The sequence below is a fragment of the Haliaeetus albicilla genome, chromosome 6, assembly GCF_947461875.1.
Source record: "Haliaeetus albicilla chromosome 6, bHalAlb1.1, whole genome shotgun sequence".
NCBI classification, from domain to species: Eukaryota; Metazoa; Chordata; class Aves; order Accipitriformes; family Accipitridae; genus Haliaeetus; species Haliaeetus albicilla.
Window position 1 is genome coordinate 19,544,246 of NC_091488.1, and position 21,459 is coordinate 19,565,704.

General features: G+C 39.6%; 1 long non-coding RNA gene across 1 annotated transcript; it reads left to right on the forward strand.

The window, feature by feature from the left end:
* The first annotated feature begins 14,120 nt into the window (after positions 1-14,120).
* Positions 14,121-21,267, forward strand: LOC138685678 (uncharacterized). The gene is made up of 4 exons (XR_011325046.1): positions 14,121-14,213; positions 14,428-14,532; positions 17,379-17,800; positions 20,586-21,267. It is a non-coding gene; the product is annotated as an uncharacterized lncRNA (long non-coding RNA).
* The last annotated feature ends 192 nt before the right edge of the window (positions 21,268-21,459 follow it).

Here is a 21,459-nt window from a genome sequence, read left to right on the forward strand (position 1 = left end):
AGTAAAAATTCTGCCATCCCATTTAAACACAGCATAAAATGTTCCTTTTCATTTAAATAAATGGTTATGATCATTGCAGGTGCTACCTGTTCCTAGGTACTGTGCCTCACCACCTCTCTAACCTAAACCAGAAGCTCTGGAGAGCAGAAGGCAGCAGGAGACCAAATGTTGAGTCTATTTCTAAATGTAGACATGCAAACACACTAGAACTGAACTGGCTGAAAATGTTGTTTCTCCATGTGAAACACTGAGGGAGAAAAGATTGCTTTTCACATGGATTTCTTTTCTTCTTTGGGATCATTCTAACAAACTGGTTTCAGTTCAGGTAGAAAAATCTATCTGCCCTTCATTCCAGTTGGTTTTAATTCCCCCATCACCTGCTGCTAGGACAGTGGCAGATAAGGAGGGCCTGGTGAGGAACAGGAAGCAGAGGGCAAGGAAAACACCCATTTTATCCAATACTGCAATTGTTTCCTTAACCCTGTGTGTGGGGGGGGTGGTTTGGAAGGCGCACCAGAAGGAAGATAAATCAATAAATCTGTTCTCAAAAGTTTGAAATTAAACACTTATAAAGCACTGATAGAAAGGAGATTTTTGTCTCTACATTTTTCCACTAACCAAAATTCAGTGGAAATTTTCATGAGATTTTTTTTCAGCTTACAACAAAAGTTTGGGGTTTTAAATTTCTTAATGGTTTTAGACGTGACTTTCAAAATTGACCAATGATTTTGATTGAGGAAAAATTTTGATGTGCCTTCAGGGTAACAGTTAAGGAATAACGAACTCCCATATTGTAAAGATCCAGATTTTTATTGCTGTCACAAGGCAGATAATTTGATGACTGGTCTTTCTACAGGATAGAAGAAATAATGCAGTCAATATAGCCTTGGAATGCATTTCCTTTAACATTGGTCAAATGCCAATTAAAATGTTTTTATTAATGCAGTAATATCTCTTTTAACATGTAAACTGTATTAAGCCTACTTCTGATTAACTTAATTAATTATGTTCATTAACTAGAAATCTGAGGGGCTGCAGATGAGAAAAATACTATTTGATGAGCCATCCTTTGAGTCAATCAGCATTATTCCATTGGCAAAAAGCATTGTAAACTAGCAAGAAACAAATGTATAAAAGCCAAAGGAATGGATGCTGTTGTAATTACAGTTAATAAATCTGGACAAAACACCAGTTCCACCACTGCCTTAGGTCTCTACTATGGCTCACCTCTGCATGACACAAAGGGAGAGCTTTAGGCAACCCTGCCACATGTCAGAATAACTTCCCTAAAACAGAGCAAATTAAGCAAATTAAAAGCGTGAGGATAACACCAACTCTCAGGGTGTGAGCTCCAACCAGTGCAAGAGAGGATTTGTACCATGCACGTGTTCTGCCAGCAAAAACTCCTCTGAAGGGAATGTAAAGACCCAGCGCTGAGCTTTGCTCTGGGCACTAAGGCCCCTGGTGTTACACTGGCCTCCGTAATGATTAGTGAGGTGGAGTTGCCTGACCCGGTCCTGAGCAAGAAAGCTTCAGGAGGGGGAGTATTAGTACACCAAACCCCGGAGAGGCAGGGCACCATGGTGTCCAACTTGCCCTTGCTCTCCCCAAGCCTGGTGTTTCTGTACTGTGCCACCCGAACTTTCTATTTCTGTTGCTCTTGGCACTTGTAGCTCTTAGCTGATCATCTGCATGCTGAGGGTTTCCGCAAACCAGCCAGGTATGAGGGAGGAAGCACTGATAAGCGAAGGAAGAAAGGTGTGCTTCAGAGGTGCTGCCTACTGATTATGCTAAGGCAGCATCCTAAATCTGACAAAGGGATGTACAGCATAAACTGCTCTGGTCATCCAATGTACTACTCACTGCTTCAGGGAGTAGAGTTGCTTTTGGTTTGTTCCTGTTTTATAGAAAACATGGTGTTCAGTATGCCCAGCTGAATTTGGGAGAATTTGGGCTAACTGTTATTTTCTCAAAAAACGCCTCCAATATTATTTATTAAAGTTGAACTATCACGCTAACTTCTGAGGAGAAATGGCTGAAGAATGAACATCTTAAAAGGGGATATTCTAAGGCTGCCTTAGCAAAGAAAAGCAATGTCTTGGAGAAAGGAAGCCTATGCATCTTGTTTTCAGGAAAGGTACTTTAAATGTATAGGTCATGATTTAACCCCAGCCAGCAACTAAGCACCACAGAGCTGCTCACTCTCTCCCCGCCCGCCCCCATCAGTGGGATGGGGAGGAGAATTGAAAACAAGTAAAACTCGTGGGTTGAGATAAGAACAGTTTAATAATTGAAATGAAATTAAAATATAATAATTGTAATGAAAAGGAAGATTACAAGAAGAGAGTGAAATATAACTCCAGCAAGACAAGTGATGCACAATGCAATTGCTCACCACCTGCTGACTGATGCCCTTCCAGTCCCCGAGCAGCGATCTGCCCCTCCTAGCCAACTCCCCCCAGTTTATACACTGGATGTGACGTCCCATGGTATGGAATAACCCTTTGGCCAGTTTGGGTCAGCTGCCCTGGCTGTGTCCTGTGCCAACTTCTTGTGCCCCTCCAGCTTTCTCGCTGGCTGGGCATGAGAAGCTGAAAAATCCTTGACTGAGTCTAAACACTACTGAGCAACAACTGAAAACATCAGCGTTATCAACATTCTTCTCATACTGAATCCAAGACATAACACTATACCAGCTACTAGAAAGAAAATTAACTCTATCCCAGCCAAAACCAGGACAGTGTGATAGATGGGTAATAGCACAGGTAAGGAGATCTTGGATGGCTCATCAGTTCATTTAATTCAGAACAACTGTAGCAATTTTGTTTTCTTCTGTTTATCCCAGCTGGACATCAGGTCTCCTGACCTTGCTAAGTGGATACAAATATATGTTTGCACAGCAAAATGCTTTAGATTTTACTTTGACAACAGAAGTTATAAGTCAGATCAGCATCAGGATGAAAAGCACCCTACTCAGGCTTGTTGATTAAAAAAAAGTTTTTTTCACTGGGTACTAAAGTAAAAGATGAATCCTGGAGGCATCTGGTTACACATAAGAAAATAACATCCTGTGACTCTATTCCTTTGACTTTCAAATATGTACCCAGATAAAGAGCATACCCAAATTTACTTTCATCAGCTCTGTTGCTCTTGATGTTCTGACTGTAACACTATATATGCATTCTTTTAAATATTGCATCTTCCCTATTTAAAATTCAGCCTTGGGTTTCAATGCATACAGGTTAAAATTCACTTACATTTATGATACAGAAAACAGCTGTGGTAATGGATTATATTATAGTGTCTAAAGATAAACTGTATAGACAAGTGAGGAAGAGCATAGAAGATGAAGGGTTAAGTGATGATGTGAGCAGAAACTGAGCTCGAAATTGGAGCTGCTATAAATTGAGAAAACAACATAGTTCCGAGGTGTTTTATGTCTTGAAAAGCTATTATTCTATACATAACATTACCATTAGTTACCTATGTAGGCTGTATTAAAACAAAGCCGAGAGTTAACTGAACCTTACATTTTATAGGTGCACGTTTAATTAAATTGTATGTTTTATCTGTAGTAATAAAATACAAGACTCATCTGGGTTAACACACAGTTTTACAGTTTTAAGGTCTGAAACATCTTCAGCATCTCCATTCAGGGCTGTTTGGTATATGAGCCATAACATCCACTGGGGGAAAGTGCTAATCTCTGAACCTTTTCATTTGCAGCTAGAAAGCTATCCTGCTCATCATGCTGATGGTGTATTAAGCAAGTAAATAAAACAGCTTCCTGTTCTGGAATGAAGTGAACCTACAAACTCAAAGGAAAATTCTCCTAATAATTGTAGAGCACTCAGCTTTGCATATGATTTAAATCTAAAAGCACCAACACAGGATAGTACTATAAAAATGTATTCAAGCCATGCTGAAGGACACGCAACTGTTTCCTGTTGACGTTGGAGAACAGAGGAGGACACTTTTACATAAGGCAACGTTACATGAGAAACCCTTATCTAACCATCTGCACTGTTCTTGCAGTGTTTTATTTCTAACCTTTGTTGACTGGGAATAATCTTTCATATTCCCCCCTATTCCCTATTACAACAGGCTTATAAGCACTTTATTTCAGGTATAACCCAGGAAAAGGCCTGATTCAGTAGGTCCTGATATTTCAGTTTTGTCTACAGAAGAACTGAATTTGCTCAATGTGTACTTCTAGACAATGATTTTGCAAACTGAATTTCCAAAACCTTAGAAGGAAAACTGATGACCTGATGTGTCACTGCTCCCTTATCGTAGCACAGTCACTTGTCCCTTATTCTTTCTGAAAACTAAAAAGGCTTCAGTCCAGTTCCCACTCAAACGAGCGCAGAACATCCTCCAGGCTTGGCTAATGAGGTTGTCTCCATTTTGCAAAGCTCTGCATTCAGCTCTGCAAGCAGTCCAGTGGTGTTGCCATGTTTAAAAGGAGGAGGCTGGGAGGTTGTGTGCAATATCACTGCCACGTTCATCCTGCACATTGGAGGAGCCTGAGCTGGGCAGACACCTGCCAGGCCCTGTCTACCATTCCTCTGGCTGCAGCTCAGACACAACACCTGCTCCCATCTCCAAGAAAGGTTTAAAATTAGACCATCCACTGGTAGGCAGTTATATTATGTGGAGGCCAGTGCTATGCCTCGTCTGTCCAGGCTGCATGACAGAGCTGGGCTGCACCAGGTATACTGAATGTCTCAGTTTTAAGAATGCGCTGGAGTTTGGCCTATTTTTGCTTGTACGTAAATGAGTCAGGACTTATGAATGGAGTCAGATCACTGTCAGTCCATCCTGGCAGATGGCTCTATGTGATGATCTCCTGAGCTCTAGCAACAGAAAAGATATGAAACTTTTAAGGTAGAAACAGACATCGTTGAAAGTCATTTACCTTTGACTTAGCCAAACTTAGGTGAATAAGGAATGATCTGGACAAAACAGACCAAGAAACATTTCTGCTGAAATTGGACATGAAATTTCTTTGCAGTACTTCAGTGTCCATGAAGACTCAGAAAGACTTTCATGTCCACTTCTGTTGTTGAGGTCCAAGATGATTTATAGGGATAAGTCAGCTGAAACTAATTTATCTCATTTTCTCTACAGGGTTTGCTGTCTTTCGGATGTTTGCTGACTGAGCTGGGAGAGAAAAAAGGAAATAACTTTTTTTTGTTTTTATTGCTATCTTACAATGAATTTTCCAGCTATGATGGATTTGCAGTGGATTCTCAGCACTCATGTAGCTGCTGAGTTCCCTAGAAGCCAAAGGAGCCAACAAAAACCTCTGCAGAAAGAAATCACTACCTGTACCCTGGAGATCATCCTTGATTAGTAACGGTAATGATCTGTGTTCATCAGGAGGCAGAACACATCTATCATACATATAAACAACCTCTTCTTCTCTAAAACACTACTTGCAGGTGTGAAAGAGATTGTTGAAGATTCTGTGGTTTGGAAAGCTTGGGCAAGCATCTGTAGCTGAAGCATAAGCCTTAGTCCCTCAAATACAAGTGTCTGTTTCTTAACAACGTTTACTGCATAGGTATGCAAAAATGTGTAACACTATACCCTTGATTGTAATATACAGTGGAAATGTAGCATTTGATAATTCTTTCTAAGGTTATTAGCTTTGTGAATTCGTAGATAAATAAAACTGTAAGCTGACTCTTAAGCAACTACCTTTTATTAGCAAGCAATACTTTGCACAGTCATTCCCAAGAGAAATAGTATTACACTGGTAACAGGAAATCACAAGTCATTTATGTTAAGGTTTGGTCCTTGTCTGTAAATTCCCTTTGAGCAAAGACAGTATTCTTTCATCTCTCTGTAATAGCACCCTGAGTTTGAGTTTGAGACTTTGAGTGTTACAGTAATGTATACCTGTAATAACGCATTGCATGCACATTTACTGGGCGAACTTACATCTGGGGTTTGCATGTTTTTCTGTTTAGTTTACACCCCAGAAGAAGAGAGGAAGCAAAGATTATTTGAAGAAGAAATATTTTGTTATCATGCCTGACCAGCCTGCCTGCTGTCTATGACGAGGTCAATGGCTGCGTGATGAAAGGGAGAGCAGTGGGTGTTGTATACCTTGACTTCAGCGAGGCCTTTGACACCGTTTCCTGCAGTATTCTTGCTGCCAGATTGGTGAGATCTGGATCGAATAAGTGGACAATAAGGTGGGTGGAAATTTGGCTGGATTGCTGGGCTCAAAGGATGGTGATCAGCAGTACAAAATCCAGCTGGCAGCTGATTACTAGTGGCATGCCTCAGGGTTCAATACCACAGCTAAGGCTGTTGATGGCTTTATTTATAATGTGGACAATTCAACTGAGTGTGTGCTCAACACGTCCCTTCCAGTGTAAATTATTCTATGGTTATTTTCATTTGGGGATTCACAGAATAAGTAGGGTTGAACACAAGCAGATGTTAGGCACAGAGAATGTGCTAGCTCTCCTTGCTTGTAAGAAGCACTTATTTCAGAATAATGCTTGACAGAGTGTAAACGTGGATTCAATAACACGCTGACTTCATCTGTACCGTAGCATGAAGGAAGTGGCATAGGACCAGGCTGGAAAATTCCGTCCTAAGTTGGCATTACTCCTGTCAGCTGAGTTACTACTCCTGGGACCGCCTCTTACGTGTGAAAAGAATCAGTAAATAATGGTATTTTCTCTTTAATCTGAAGTGTTAAGAGCAGGCAAGGTGGATAGCCTTAGTGTCACTTCAGATGCTATTTTTCTGTGGTTCAGCATCACCCCCAGAGCTCTGCCTCCTCTTTCACCAGCCAATGCATGTTTCTGTAGGACCTGCCAGAAAACCTAGCTCTGCCATTCTTTCCAGGACAAAAGCAGAACAAATACCACTATTGTGGGCATTTGTATGAGAAAACAATATTGCCCCATAGTAAACAAGCAGTTTAGTATTTGCCTGGAGAAGAAAAATTCAATATCCAGGAGACAGGTGGCAGCCGGTTTATGTTTTTAATGGTTTGAGGTTTGGAACTTTTTACAGGTCGGTTTTGTGGACGTCTATACCAAAATAGCTGTATTTTATCCTTGAAGCAATATATGACTGGGGGGGGGGGGGAATCCCTTGGCATTCTATCCATTGGCTAGTTATTTCTAGACACCTATTTCCACCTGCTGTTTTATAAACTACAGATTTAAAGCACTTCAAATAGACTACAAGACACTCATCTTCCTATTTTGCTATTCCTATCTTCTGTTTTCAGCCTGCCTGATGTATGTGATGAGTCATCCCTGTCACTTTTACACTTCCTGACTACCAGCAGTTTGGGATGAGACTTTTTTTTTTCCTCTCAGCTGACATTTTCTTTGGGAGTAAGGGGCAGGGAAATATTTTGAAGTAAATTTAGTGTTTAAAAAGGTTGCGAAAATAGCGTGGGAACTTCTCCCTCAGTGAAATCTGAAAAGGCACAACTTCATCCATTTCCTGCTGGGGTTCTTCTATCCTGACCTGAAAGGAGAGCCTTACGGAGTAAGAGGGCATTTCATTTTCCATACCATTCGGGTTTCTCCACCCCACCTTTTCCTTTAATTCCTGCTGTTTCTATTTTTTTATTTCTTACCCGTTTCTTCCTCTCACCTATTCTGCCTCCCTCATGTACCTTTCCCCCATCTGCATTCCATGCTCCATCTCAGTTTCTCAACTTCCTTCTGATTTCAACCTTCTACTCATTCCTGATTCTTTTTTACCTTTCTTGGGTACCAAAGATCTAAATTATATGCCAAGAGAAAGCAAATATCTCATCATATTGCAGAACCATATTGTCCTTGATGGCTACTGGCAAAAAACCCAATACTCGAATGCTCTTCTCTTTCAGTTGGAATATTTTTTTCCTCTAGATATCTTCTATATTTTTGGTTACATTTATGGATGAAGGTAAGAAAAAAGTGAACAAATATAATCTACAATACAAAAAAATGTTACCAGTAATGTAAAAATGCTACTGCCCCAAACATACAAATCCACAGGGTCGAAACCTTGACTTCTTGTTCAGTTTTTCATGCTCATTTTCAAGTACAGCTGCTACTGAGATGAGATTGGAACACAAAACCCACAGCAAAGAACAGCCATAATTCATGCTTAAAACACTGCAAGGCTGCCATATTTGTAAATCCTTATGACAGACAGTAAATATAAATTTTATGACTCCATACTTAGCCATTTTATTTCGTTTCCAAAGTCACAGTCCACAGCAAAGATCATTATCACTTGTGTGATATTGGAGAGAGAGAGTGTGTTAAGCACAAACACTTGGCATCCACTTAAAGAAAATGATATCATTAGAAGCTTTGGTCTGCCATATCCGATAATGTCCAAGTCTTCTACAAGCTAGGTAAGTAATGTATAGGGTTATTTCAGAGCAACACTTCTTTCTGTAAAAAGTACTTGCATTACTATTTCCTTCCCCATTTCTATTTTAACATATATACATTTTTTAAAAGAGCAAGATTAGAGCGTTCTTTTTTTCTTTAAGCCATGATTTATATTCTCAGGTATGGGGGGTTTTTTGAGTCGTTTCTTCTTGTGGAGGCAGAAAATCAATAATCAGCTTCAAAAAGAATGCATGTCAGAACCTGACAGAGTAAAATGTATCCCTACCATGCATATGCCTTCAACAGACTCCACAACTCTACTACTGTCCCTTGTAACCTTAAAAAAAAAAAAAAAAGAGAGAGAGAGAAAAAGAAGAGAAAGATTGAAATCCAGAGATTCTCATTCTGAATATTGGACTTCTGATGTACTTTGAAGTCAGCAATTCATTAAGTGTGCCAGTCTGGTACTGGAACAACCTATAAAACATTTACATTCTCTAGAAGCATTTATCATGTACTGACAGGAGCAATGAAATATGGCCATTTTTTAGAATGCCTTAAAAGATCAGTTTCCACTTCAACACTCAACCACAGCAAAGTTTTATGATACAGATGGTGCAGCCTCAAATAAGGACTTGCCAAATAGACAAAGATCTCTGTCTGGACTGGATAAAGGACCTTCCCACCTACAACTTCGATTTGCTAGGATATGAACTTCAGGTTTTCAGCTGGACTTTGCAATTGATGCTAAACACTCTGCAGGATCATTTCAGTCATGCTGCTGATCTAAATAAACCCAATAACTAGATAAGCTATGCAACTTAAAATATTTTTTTCAGGAGAGAGTTCCTTATAAAAATTTCAAAAGTGTTACATCTGTTTTATTAATTGCAGGAGCTTAGGGGGACTTTTACTAAAACAGTCATATTTCTACAAGCTCCGGGAGGGGAAGGGTGATTTAACTGCCTCTCCTCCAACACGCAGTCTTACTGAGCCCAGCAAAGCTCATTGTTTCATTGCTCAGAGGTAGGTACCTACTTGTGAGCAGATGCTGTTCTTTTCAGTGGGATTATTCACGTGCTTGGAGTTGTGCATTTCCTTAAATGCTTTCCTGAATTGAAACTCTGAGATGACATTCTTTTGGTTGACTTGGTCATTTCCTATTTGACTGCACTCCTCCTCACAAAAATGATTGGGTTTGCTCTCCAATGCCTCAGCAAGCAGTCAGAAATGTCTCCACAAATCTTTGGATGCCAATACAAATGCCAAAAGTGGCAAAACAAAGGTAGTCCATAGCACTTTAGATGGGCTTTTTCACTTTTATTGACAAAACCTCATTCTTTTCGTCAACTGCATTTGTCCATTTTGATTTATTTTTATATGCACAGCTTTTAGCATCACAGCAAAATGAGATTTACAAAGTTAGTTCCAACTAACTGTAAGTGGGAATATCTAGAATGCAGGAGCACTGTTCAAAGCACTGATTTTAAAAGATTCATTAGTTGTGAAATATATTCATTCTTCTTGGTTTATTTCTGTTTTTCTGTTCACTTCTGTTATTTAGCTCAACACAGCACTTGCTTCAGTGTGAACTCAGTCTGCCCTAAAGAAAAAAAAATTGGATTGCTCTAAATCATAATATCTCAGTAACAGTAAAAGATAATATCTTCAGTTTGTTATGCCTGCAAAAATGTCTGGGCCAACAGGACTGCCAAGGCTCATAAACTCTTGCGTCACTACCAATTTATTGGCATGAACCTATCATATCTTCCTTTGGTGTTTACTGGCTCATGCCAACATTAACTTCCTTTGATTTTAACTCTCTGTGTGTGCTTGGGCATCTTTTTGTAGTGGATATTTTTGGTTTCTTATGTTTATGTCTTTTTTTTTTTTTTTTAAGGAAATTGATGTACAAGATTGTCTTCAAATTTGGTGTTCTGAAAAAAAGGAGGGTCTGCTCAGCTTGATAAGCTCTTTTCTTTTTGAATATTGAGATTAATGTGGACTTGAGATTAAAAAGATATGCTCCAATATTTTCTTACTTGGCAAATAATGTTTAAATGTCATTACTTCAGGCAGTCTTTTTTTTTTTTTTTCTCAAAAGGCGTTGAATCTCCTGCTATGATGAGACCCAGCTCTTTATAGTACAAAATGTAATCAGCCACTTTCCATTATTACATTGTATGGCAGTATGACTTCATTCCTAACACAATTTATTTAAATTGAACATTTTGGCAGATGTGTGTATGAGACTAGAGGAGCAGAACTTCTATTAAATCACATACTGAAACAATAACAGATTGTGTTGTAGATCTAGCCATGCAGAAGTTTCCAGCTCTGCTCGTAACTTACTGCACATTATAGGAGACGTTAGGAAAGTACACCCAGCAAAAGACTGAAAAACACTCCACGATATGGCCAGAAATTACATGCATAGCTAAACAGTTTGATTTGTGATGAAGAGGTTTACATAGCACTGCTACCTAGTCAACACAGGTCAGTAAATGCATCCCCTTGTAGTGATTCCAGTGACACTGATGAGAGGAAACGAACAATTCTTTAGTGAAAGACGCCTTATTCTTCTACTCTGCTGTGCTCATATACTGTTTTCCTTAGGATAAGTGACAAACAAAATGTGGTTCTTTCTGCCAGCTGAAAACTGTGCAGGCACTGTGGGGGTTTTAGGAATGATTTGTGTGTGTGAATGTGTTACTGGTTGCTATACAGTAATGAAGACAGGTCAAAGAAATTCTCCTAGCACTTGGAATAAAGTCTTATGAGTGTCTGAGGAATCTCCATTAACAAATTCAGAGCAGTGTTTGATAACTGTGTCTCCTGCCTAAACACAGGGGTACTCACATGGCAGAATACTGCTGAGGATAAAGCAGGATTGTCAACCACAGACTTCAACTCCAACCCCAAGGAGCACTGGGGTAACTTTTAAGATATGTTGGGTTGAGGGACAAGTTCTAGAACTTGAGAAAATATTCTGTGGAAAGTCAGAGTGACTAAAATCTGCATCAAGATTCATATTTCACCTTTGTACTTTCTTTTGCATCTTCTCATTGGTGTTGTCTGTTCTAGATCTAACAGTGTTGACTAGGATAGTTTCAACTTGAATTAAGTCAACTTTAGACTGATCACAGGGCAGAAAAATTCCATGAGAAGCATTAGATGTGAGGCTTTCTGTACTTTGGTGGTAGAGATCAATTATTAGCACTAACCTGAAAGCATTATTGGTTCTCTACATAATCCAAAAAACAAAGAAAAAAAAAAAAGGGCAAAACTAATTCCATTCTGCAGACCTTGATTTTGGAATGAGCTTCACTGATTTTCTGAGATCACAAATACAACCCAATATGCTCAAAACGTGGAATCGTCAAGCTCTGAGTGCCATGGGAAGATAAGCTTATCTCATCTTTAGTCCTATTTCCTCTTTTCTTGACTTCCTGATTTCTTTTAAAAGACCTATTAAAAGAAAAGAAAAGAAAAAAAACCAACACCAAAGCATAACACTGGAGATGCCACCTGGGTCGGCAAATCAGTAAAAGACGTACTTAAATCTGAATTGGCTTATATAACAAAGTACACCAAAGATTTCAAACCTCTAACCAGGAAAAACTCTTAAAACATGCCAGACTTTAATGACTTTGAATAATCTTGCATTTAAATGCATGTTTGAATATTTGAATGTTTGGAACAGAAATATGCATTCCAAATAGAGAAAATATTACTTTTCTAAGCAGGTAATTGTTGACCTGCAACAAATAACAAAATGGCTGCAAAAGCAATGGGCAATAACAATTACCATCCTACTTTGGGTGGAACAGAGACCCAGTTGGACCTCCCATGCTTTGAATGTCACTGAGTAGCTTTGACTTTTTTTCTTCCACTATTGAGATCAAATGAAAACTTAAGGATAGACTCTCAGTCTCTGGGCTTCTCTCTCATTTGCAAAAGACGAACTTCAACAGGCACTTCTCGTTGCAAAAAAAGAAAACCCCAAATCCAAAGCAATAATTAAATGTAAAGTTATGAGTGAAAAAAGTAAGGATAAAGAAAATAAGTAGAAAAGGTGTTATTTCCTCTATTGCCTGGTGTATTTTAAACTTAAGGATCAGAAATCAGGACACTGTGACTGTACTTGACCTTTGTTATTTAGGTGTTACTGAGAAGATTTCCTTGGGCCATCTTGCACTGACTTTGGAGTTTACTGCTTTGCCTACTCAGAATTTGAAAGCAAGAGAAACTAGCTTTGGTTGCAGAGCTGCAGCAACCTGTCTTGATCCCTAGACAAAAGGGAGATAAAGAACCATCTCCCTTAGACACAGCTTATTCTTACTGCTTTCCGAGAGCAGTGCCACATAGGTACTTCTTCCCACACTGCTGTTCAGAACTGAGCCTTCAAGAATTCAAGACCTAAATTTGCAGCTGATAAGGCTCCTGCCAATATATATCAGCTAGTCTTCTAGACCACTAGATCTCTTGTCCATAGTGGTACACAATGGAGCAAGAATCCAAGATGACCTTTCAATCAGTAAAGCCCCCTGAAAGCACAGTGAGGTCAGAAAGACCTCCTTTTAAGGACCAAATCTTAGAGGACCTAAACCACCAAAAATCGGTCTTGCATATCTTACCGTGAACTTTGCTAGCTTCTGCCTTGAGTAGTCAGGCCTTGAGCCAACAAAGTGCTCAAATAGCTGTTTAACGACAAGCACACAAGCAGCCTCACCTCAGTTAGCAGGATTATTCATGTGTTAAATATTGACTACAGTAAATGTTGTGCTGGCTCAGAGCCAACAGACATTTGTTTGGAAGGGCTATTCCTTTAAAGAAACCAATCACATTTTGCAGCAAAAGAAAAGGGCTGCTTTGGGAAAATGTGAAGTAGAAATCTACCTGAATGTAGAAAAGGGTAGGTTTGACTACCTTGGCTGATAGAATAATTTCTTTTAGGGGGGGGTTGACTACCTGGGACTAACTTATAGATGGCTCTGCTAGAGTCCTCATCTGCCCACTGGAAGCATGAAATGCCATTACTAAAGAGTTAGTGGTGTCTAATGACCTCAGAAATCCTGGGGCTGTGCCACCTGGGGCAATGGAGCTGTTTTCCATCCATTCCTGCCATAATGAGAGCAAAAAGTGTTAAAGTTTGTCTGAGTACTTCTTGTGGTTTAGTTTTCTAGTTTAGTAACCTATATTTAACTTTAACTTTTAAAATTAAAAGCCTGATCTTTTCAGTTCCTATTCCTACTAACAGTCCCTATTCATTTAAATAAATATACAGATGGAAAGCTATTTTCAGAAGTGCTCAGCATTGGCTTATATTCTGTGGAAATCAGCAGTAAAACTCCTACTGATTTTTACTTGGGAGTAGAACTATGTCAACTCTGAACAGTTTTGAAAAGCACGACTTAAGTGTAATTTTGACTAAATGGTGCCCAGGTATAATCACAAAGAAATGAAGTAAAAATATTTAATTAAATATGTCACTATATTTTCAGTCCACATTTTCTCTTTAACACATGTGCCTTGTCTGCACAGGCAGAGACATACCACAGAATAAGCCAAATAATACTTCCGACAGATACTGCTGCTTAATTCAAACTGCTGTTATGACATGTTATGTAGCTCATAAAGTTTACCTGAAAAGTGTTGGAAATATACCAGCCATTTGCATTCTTCCTGCTACACATAACTCCTTTCCTTTTTTTCTTTTTTGAATACAGATATCGGAAAGAATTTAGGTAATTTATATTTGTGCTTGAGCAGTATACCATTAACATCTGACTAAAGACAGTAGATGATGCAGTTCTGCCAGAACAGAAAAAAGCATCCTTATTCATGGTAATTCCCATTTATACCTCTATATATATTCATAGGTATGGACATGGACATATGTATTTTGGTAATTTAAGCACACTGATTTTCAGTGCCTCTTTCACACCATATTCAGGATGTTTCCTGAAGAATGAGGCTGTGGTTCCATGATAATTTAAGCCTACATAGGTTGAGATGACTGCACAAACAAATCTCACCGAAAAATATGTCTGTGTTTCAGCCAAATCGGTTCTGAGTGGACTTATTACCAACATACTGGTGCTGGAGTAAGATAGAAGGTGGAAAAGCCTGGCTGAAGGCAGGGGCATGGGTCACCCCTACACAGGTTGGTTTAAATGGTTGTGGAATTGTACCAGAATATCTTCAGTATTTCTTGATGTGAATGCAGACTGCAGGATTGTTCCCTTCAAATTCTGTCCTGTATCTGCTAGGTAATAGAAAGGCTTTTCTTGATCATGATGAGACCTGGATCAGTCTGTGAGCATGTAGTAAGAACAATAAATGTCCTGCTTTCTTAAACATTTTTCATAAGATTAAGTGATAAGTGATGGTTCGGTCAGTTTTGAATGCTGCCAATGCTGCTGCAGTGCTAATGTGTTGCTTCCGCCAGCCCACATGATTAATGGGGGCCAGGGCTGTTTTTCTCATCTAGATGTAGATGTTTGTTACATCAATAACTGCCTTAACAGATATATAGCTATAAAATATACTATAGTAAGTGTATCATATTATATATATATTTAAGAATAAATGATATATTTAATATAGTTATGTATAGAAATAATTTCTGGGTACAGACACAATGTTTATGAGCCAGGAAGAGGGGGAAGGAATAGTTGGTTTCACAGTGTGACAGTAAGGGCTGTACTACATTTGGTGTAAAAAGCCTGAGAAGCCAAATGGAACAACTTAGATGTTGGACCCACTAATGCTGGATTTATCTGCTTAATTTCCTGCAAATTTTTTTTCATTTGAGACTTTTGAGGCTTAATGACAGTATTTATATCTGTTTATTACTTTCAATATATTCAGGTTCCTAGCCATGGTTTAGTAGATATACTGTACAGCTATTAAGATAGAAATATTTGTGCATTATGTTTTGAGATTCTGCTAATTCCAGTAGAACTTTTCATTAATTTTCTCGCCATAAGAATTTCTCCTTCTGTCTCTGAAAACTGAATTTGTATGAGATGTCCTGAATGTATTATATTCAAAATTCAGAGCAAATGATAGATATATTTGCCACCTCAGCTGTGCTGTACAACCCTCTGCCACCTTTTCAAAAATGTGGTTTTGTTTTTTTTAGTTTGAAAAACAATGGAGGCTCCATTTGGGGCAATGAATGTGTAAGTAAAGTATGTCAGGTGATATATTTGAAATAACCTCAGTGATTTCAGAATAATTTCTCACATTTTCAAAAGTGACTTTAAATGAAATTGTCAACTTCAAACGAATCACTTTTGAAAATAGAACTTAGCGAGCTTTAACTGGATATCAGCTTTTACAGCTTGATCTGATTCCCTCTATGATTATGTAGTGCAGTAGCTCACAATAAACTGAACCGAGAGTCAGTTCCTGAGGAGGTCTTTCTTTTGTGTACAAAGATAGGCTTTCATATGCAGGTGTCAGCATCTGTTCTCTCTACTGCACTGTGTTGATATTTTGAAAAAAATAGATGGTTCTTCAAATGTCTAACATGACACTGATCCTCTTTAACTCCATGTATTTCCATGCTAATATAAAAGCAGCCACATCACTTTCAATGCTTCACTAGCAGCTCATTAAAAAAATGCAAAGAATAATGTCAGCATCTCTGTTACGATGAATACTTTGACATCCACACCTCTGCCGATGGGTGCCTGAATGAACATGCCGTGTGAGCGGCACAGGTGCTGGGTGCCTGGGACCCAGCCCCAGCCCGAAGGCAGGGAAGGGGCAGCCCTGCAGCCCGCCGCCCCGCGGGCTGCTGAGGCGGAAGGCACAGGGTGTACAAGACCTCCGCACCCGGTGTGAGCGGGTTATGATGCTGGATCTGTGTGTTAACAGCTGATGAGGGGAGCCTTGCTTTAGCCTGCCAGTATGCAAAGTCTGGTTTTATAGCCTTTTTCAATGGAACCAACCTCGTCCACACCAGTGAGCGCCTTTCGCAAATCCTGCTACGGGGAAGGGAATTTCACCTACTCTCCTACTCTCAGTATGGTTTTGTGTCTTTGACAGATATGTCCATTTTTCTGTGTGTAAAGGAGTAAGACAGATGTATGCCAAATCAACACCAACAAGTGTTTTAAAATTCTTTTGCTGAGAGAAATTGCAGGGTGATTACAAAACACAGAGGATCTAAGGATGGCATTATTCTTGTATAAAGAACAGTCTGCGGTTCTTCATTGCAATCCCCCACCCACCTTCTTCAACACAAACCCATACATTACAAAGGTCCTGCAATTACTGTTCTATGTGCTTCTGATCAAACGTTCCTGCTTCTAATACTGTGAGCATTTTATAAAAGATGGTTGCAATTCCTAGATGGACAGAGCTTGTCTGTTCCTGTGCTGTTGTGCAGCTGCTTTATTATGCTCCTGGCCTCTCATCAGTGATTTCAGTCTTACTATTAGACTCTACAGAAATTAATCTCTTCAAAGAGTTAATTTATATTTTGATGATCACCTAATCTGCATAGCTGCACTGTGCACTATGCTATGTGATAACAGTCCATGATACCAAAATCCTGATAGCTACCTTACAGCTAATTTTCGGGGCCACATGAGGTGACACTGGTCCTTGTCCCAGAACAATATCAACTGTCTCACCAAGCAATCTGATCTGTACTTTCTCATGTGTTCATATTAGCCTAGACAGATTACTTTAAGCACCAGCTAATATATGAGAAAATGCCTCACGTTCCACAGTTGCGTGCGAATTTCTGAGGACACTGAGTCAGCTCGCCTGGCAAACGTGAATTACAGCTGCAGGGAGGGTCCATAACAGGACTCAGCAGAGGATGTAATATTTTGAAGCTTCCTCCTTTTCCCCCTTCTTACATTTTATTCTGCAAAATAAATTTACTTCTGGATGATAACGATAGGCGGCATTAGCAATCTCTTTAGCATGTAAAAATATAGGAAGCCAACAAGAAGCTGTACTTTTAATTCAAAATGTTTCCTTTATTTTCAGGTCTACCACTTGGCTTGAACTGCAGATCTTGAGGAAAAACCTACCAGATTTTGGTAACAGGAATGAAGGGAGATTTCTTTTTCCTTTCCACTTTGTTTCCTCTTTAATAACAACCTCGCACATACAGGCACTGCAGAGGCTACTCCATGACACTCTTCCACAGCCTCCTAATACGATTTTACAAACGGTGAACTAAGACTGTTACAGATGCACACTTTAGCCTCTGCCTCCCACTCCTCCCACCACAAATGCTGCTGCAGCAGGCATTGGGAATGCAAATGTACCGGCGCTGTGGAGGATGATGGCAATTGTCAGAGTGAGAGCCCCAGTCACTTACAGAGAGAGCATCTGGGGCTACAGAAGCATCACAGTTGTTCACAGCTCCCATTTCCATCCCTCCAGCTGGAGCCACAGTCTTTCAGGTAACGCCTTTAGTCTTTCAAATGGCTGTATAGGGAGTGAAGAGACAGAAACCTGTGGCACCTACACACCCAGCTACTGCTGAACTCATTGCACCTGTGTAACAGTTTCCTGGATTGGGTTCTTTTTGTCCACATTTGAAGTGCAGGCTCATGGCTCGAGAGACTTCCTTGTCGCCTGCTAAATATTGGTGTTCCAGCTGAATTTGTCATTTTATAACGTAAAGGCCTCAGACTTCACTTCCTCTGAACAGTCTCTGTTGACTGCTTCAGATTTTCACAGCCTTCAGAAAAGCTACTATATTTTTTCTTCAGGGGCAGTTGAGCAAAGGCTAATCTATGTGGTGAGTTAAGCCTCCTAGAAGTAAGTTGAGGAATGGGGATGCTTTTGTTAAAGTTTCTTGACAAACAGCTGTTCTGTATTAAGTGGGGTCTGCTACAGTTCTTAAATTTATTGGTTTTAATTTCACTATTGCAAACTAGCTGGGACTTTCAAAATCAACAGGTGATAGGGTGGGTCTCTGAGCATCCCAACCTGCTGCGTTAGCAATTAAGCAGGTATTTTAGGATCTGAGACACTATGCTGAAAGAATCAAAATAACAATGTATTTCTCATTCTGTACAAATGTCTTCAGTTAACTGAACTCAGAATCTAAGATATATTTTATGTATATATATACACATACATACACCATCTGCTAAATTTCCTGTTTCTATTTTTCACTTCAGTTCCAAGGCAGTACTGAAACACAGCACCATGTCCAACTTTGTACAGACAGCTCCTTCTGCCCAGCTAGTGACCTCTTTTTTATCTTTGGGTCCATTCAGACATCCATGGAAGGCTTCTGTGGCCAGGAAAAAGTGGAAGCTGATTAAAAAATACCAAGATTTTTGTTTAATAACTTCACTACCTCCAAGTACAGTTGGTTGATTTATCAGCAGCACCCTTCTCTCACGTACAAAGTCTGTAAGGGAAACAAGGTGTGTATTAATATGTTGAATCTCATACTATGGAAGAGGAGGGAACAAGAGCCCAAAAGCTGAGAGGAGTGTTTGGGGATTCCTGGGGATGGCTGGACAGATGTCAGACAGCAGGACAGCTCTGGGCAGAGCTACAGAAGAGCTAGATCCCATGGAGAGGAACCTGATGCGGACAAAGCTCAAGAGCTATGTCTGTGGAGAGATGGGCAAAACATCAGGGAAACACAGGAGGTGATAAAAACCCAAAGTAAATCTTTGACAGCAAAAAAAATTACTTAATGGCTTAGTGCACTCAGATATTGAGAGAAATCAAAGACATCCTGTTAGTTGCCTCTATTTTAGTTAAATATTAATGATTTGGGATATTCACACCACAAACTGCAATGTTGTTTTATCTGGGAGGACAAATCGTAGTAGAACAAGCTCCTAAAAAGAGGCCAAGAGGACCATAGCACCTCATCTGGTGGCCTTCATAACATGCAAAAAGCACATCATAACTTTCAGTTACAGGGGTGCAAATAGCTAAGTGTCATTTGTGTAGTTGCTCTGGAGTTCCTGTGGAGTGAGATGCTCTCAAGAGCAGTCATTCAGAAATGCTGATTATTCTCTGAGCAACACCAAACATGACTCGCCTGAAAAGAAATTGGCCTGTTGTACTGTAGGGTGACTTTTTTATTTGTTGGGAGAAGCATGTTAGTATTGAGTTGTTTGTATATAAGACGGTGAGGAGAAACAGCACCAGAAAGCCTGCACCTGCAATACTTTACTAGTAAATTGACCACACAAGGCATGAGGCCAAAAATATCTAGGAAGATTCAGTGCGTGCAGTAGAAATAAAAAGGAATAAATGTTAAACCCCGATTCTGCTAGGAATATTTCCATTATATAGTAATTGGGTAAACAAAATCAGGGGTACAGAATCAAATGAAGAAGCAGCCATCCTGAAGATCTCCTCTTTACTGACACCACCAGCAAGCAACAACAGCTTCTGTCAACAAAGGGAGAAGTCATAATAACACCATATTTGTTTGGTATGGAGTGATGTCTATGTATACTCATATCCTAATTGCCGGAGCAATTACTGTTGTTCACATCTCCATTTCATTTCCTTGGCTGAGCACTCCTGGGATTTTGGACTCTGATTTCATTATTCACTTGGCTCTGCCATTTGTATTGTCTACCTGCTCCAGTAGATATCATCAACTCTTAATACTCCAGTGCTATGCAGAACAAATAATTTGCATTTAAGTAAGTCGGTATGGCTACTGGCTACCTAACTGTGTACTGCATCTGTAAAAGCCAACTGAAGGTGCTTTGCAGAATTCAGACAAGGATCAACTGTTCAGTATTTGAAATCATATTCACGCCCATTGTTGTTGCTAACAGCACGTACGTGTGTAGGGTTGATTAGGTACAATCTTTCTCCTCCCATTTTGGATTAATATTTAGAGATCCTTTTTCTCAGGGCTGCAGGTGGACTCCAAAGGAAAAAAATGTCTCTAGAGGACACTTGCACGACAGTGAGCAGATTAATTATACCTGCAGTAGTTCAAGGTGTAGCATAAAACCTCAAGGTTTTCCATTAAAATTAATTCTGTTCTATTCGAAAATACAAATTCCTGCTGGAGTTGTCTGAAATAAATCTGGTAATTTACGCTGCAGTAGTTTTCAGAGTACAGAAAAACTCCTTAACTGGGACTAACACAGAAGGTGCCAGCTCAGTAGCATCCGAGTCTTTAACTTGCAGAGGTTCATTCAGAAATACTAACCCTAGTGCTTTGTTCTGTTCCCTACATGAATCACAAAGGCAGGGAAACAGTATTATCCCCGGTAAAGAAAACGGTGAGCACTGAAGCGAAGCGACTCCAGAAGGAGACAGTGAGTCAGCATCAAAGTCTGGACCAAAACTCCAGTTTGCCAACTTGGAGCCTTCTCATCACAGTTGAGAACAAATGGAGAAATCATCTCTGTGAAAGCACTGGCTGTAGCATTGTACTGAAGTAATCTGTCTGAGGAATCATCCCTAATAGGAATAAAATACAGCTGACAATTGGACTAATAACACTAATTTTGTTGGTGTGAGTGAAATAAGTCTCCACGATCAGAAATTCAGTGAACACAGGTAAACTGCATGTATTCTATAAAACCACTTGCACGTATTCGGAGATATTTGGCAATGCTGCCATTGTATCCGTGCCACAGGCTGCCTGTCCCCCTTCAGAAACCACATATGAGTCCTCCTGTTACAACTCTCTGCCCAGAGATCCATGGGAGCGTCAAGGGGAAGTTTATTGCTTAAAAGTAAGTGAAGAATGTTCCAAGGGTTGCGACACTGCTTTTGTTTCCCCCAGTGAACACCTTCAATTAGCTATTAGTTTGGGAGGGGGGCTGGGGAATTTAAAAATTTCCCTCTAACCTCTTCACCAAAAGAACAGAATCTTTTCCAGGACAAAATATACATCTGACCCAACAATGTGCTGCTTTGGTAAGTGTGGCAACAAAACATAGGTGGAGTGAAATATCCGTTCACTTATTTAACACTGAAATTCATTAGGTTATGAAGCAGGCTGAGGTGTTTTATTGCCTATTGCAGAGTAATATCAGCATTTGTGGATAAGGTCCACTTGCTTCATGAGTGTTCAATGAGAAACTGTATGGCTGAACAATGTTTCTATATATGT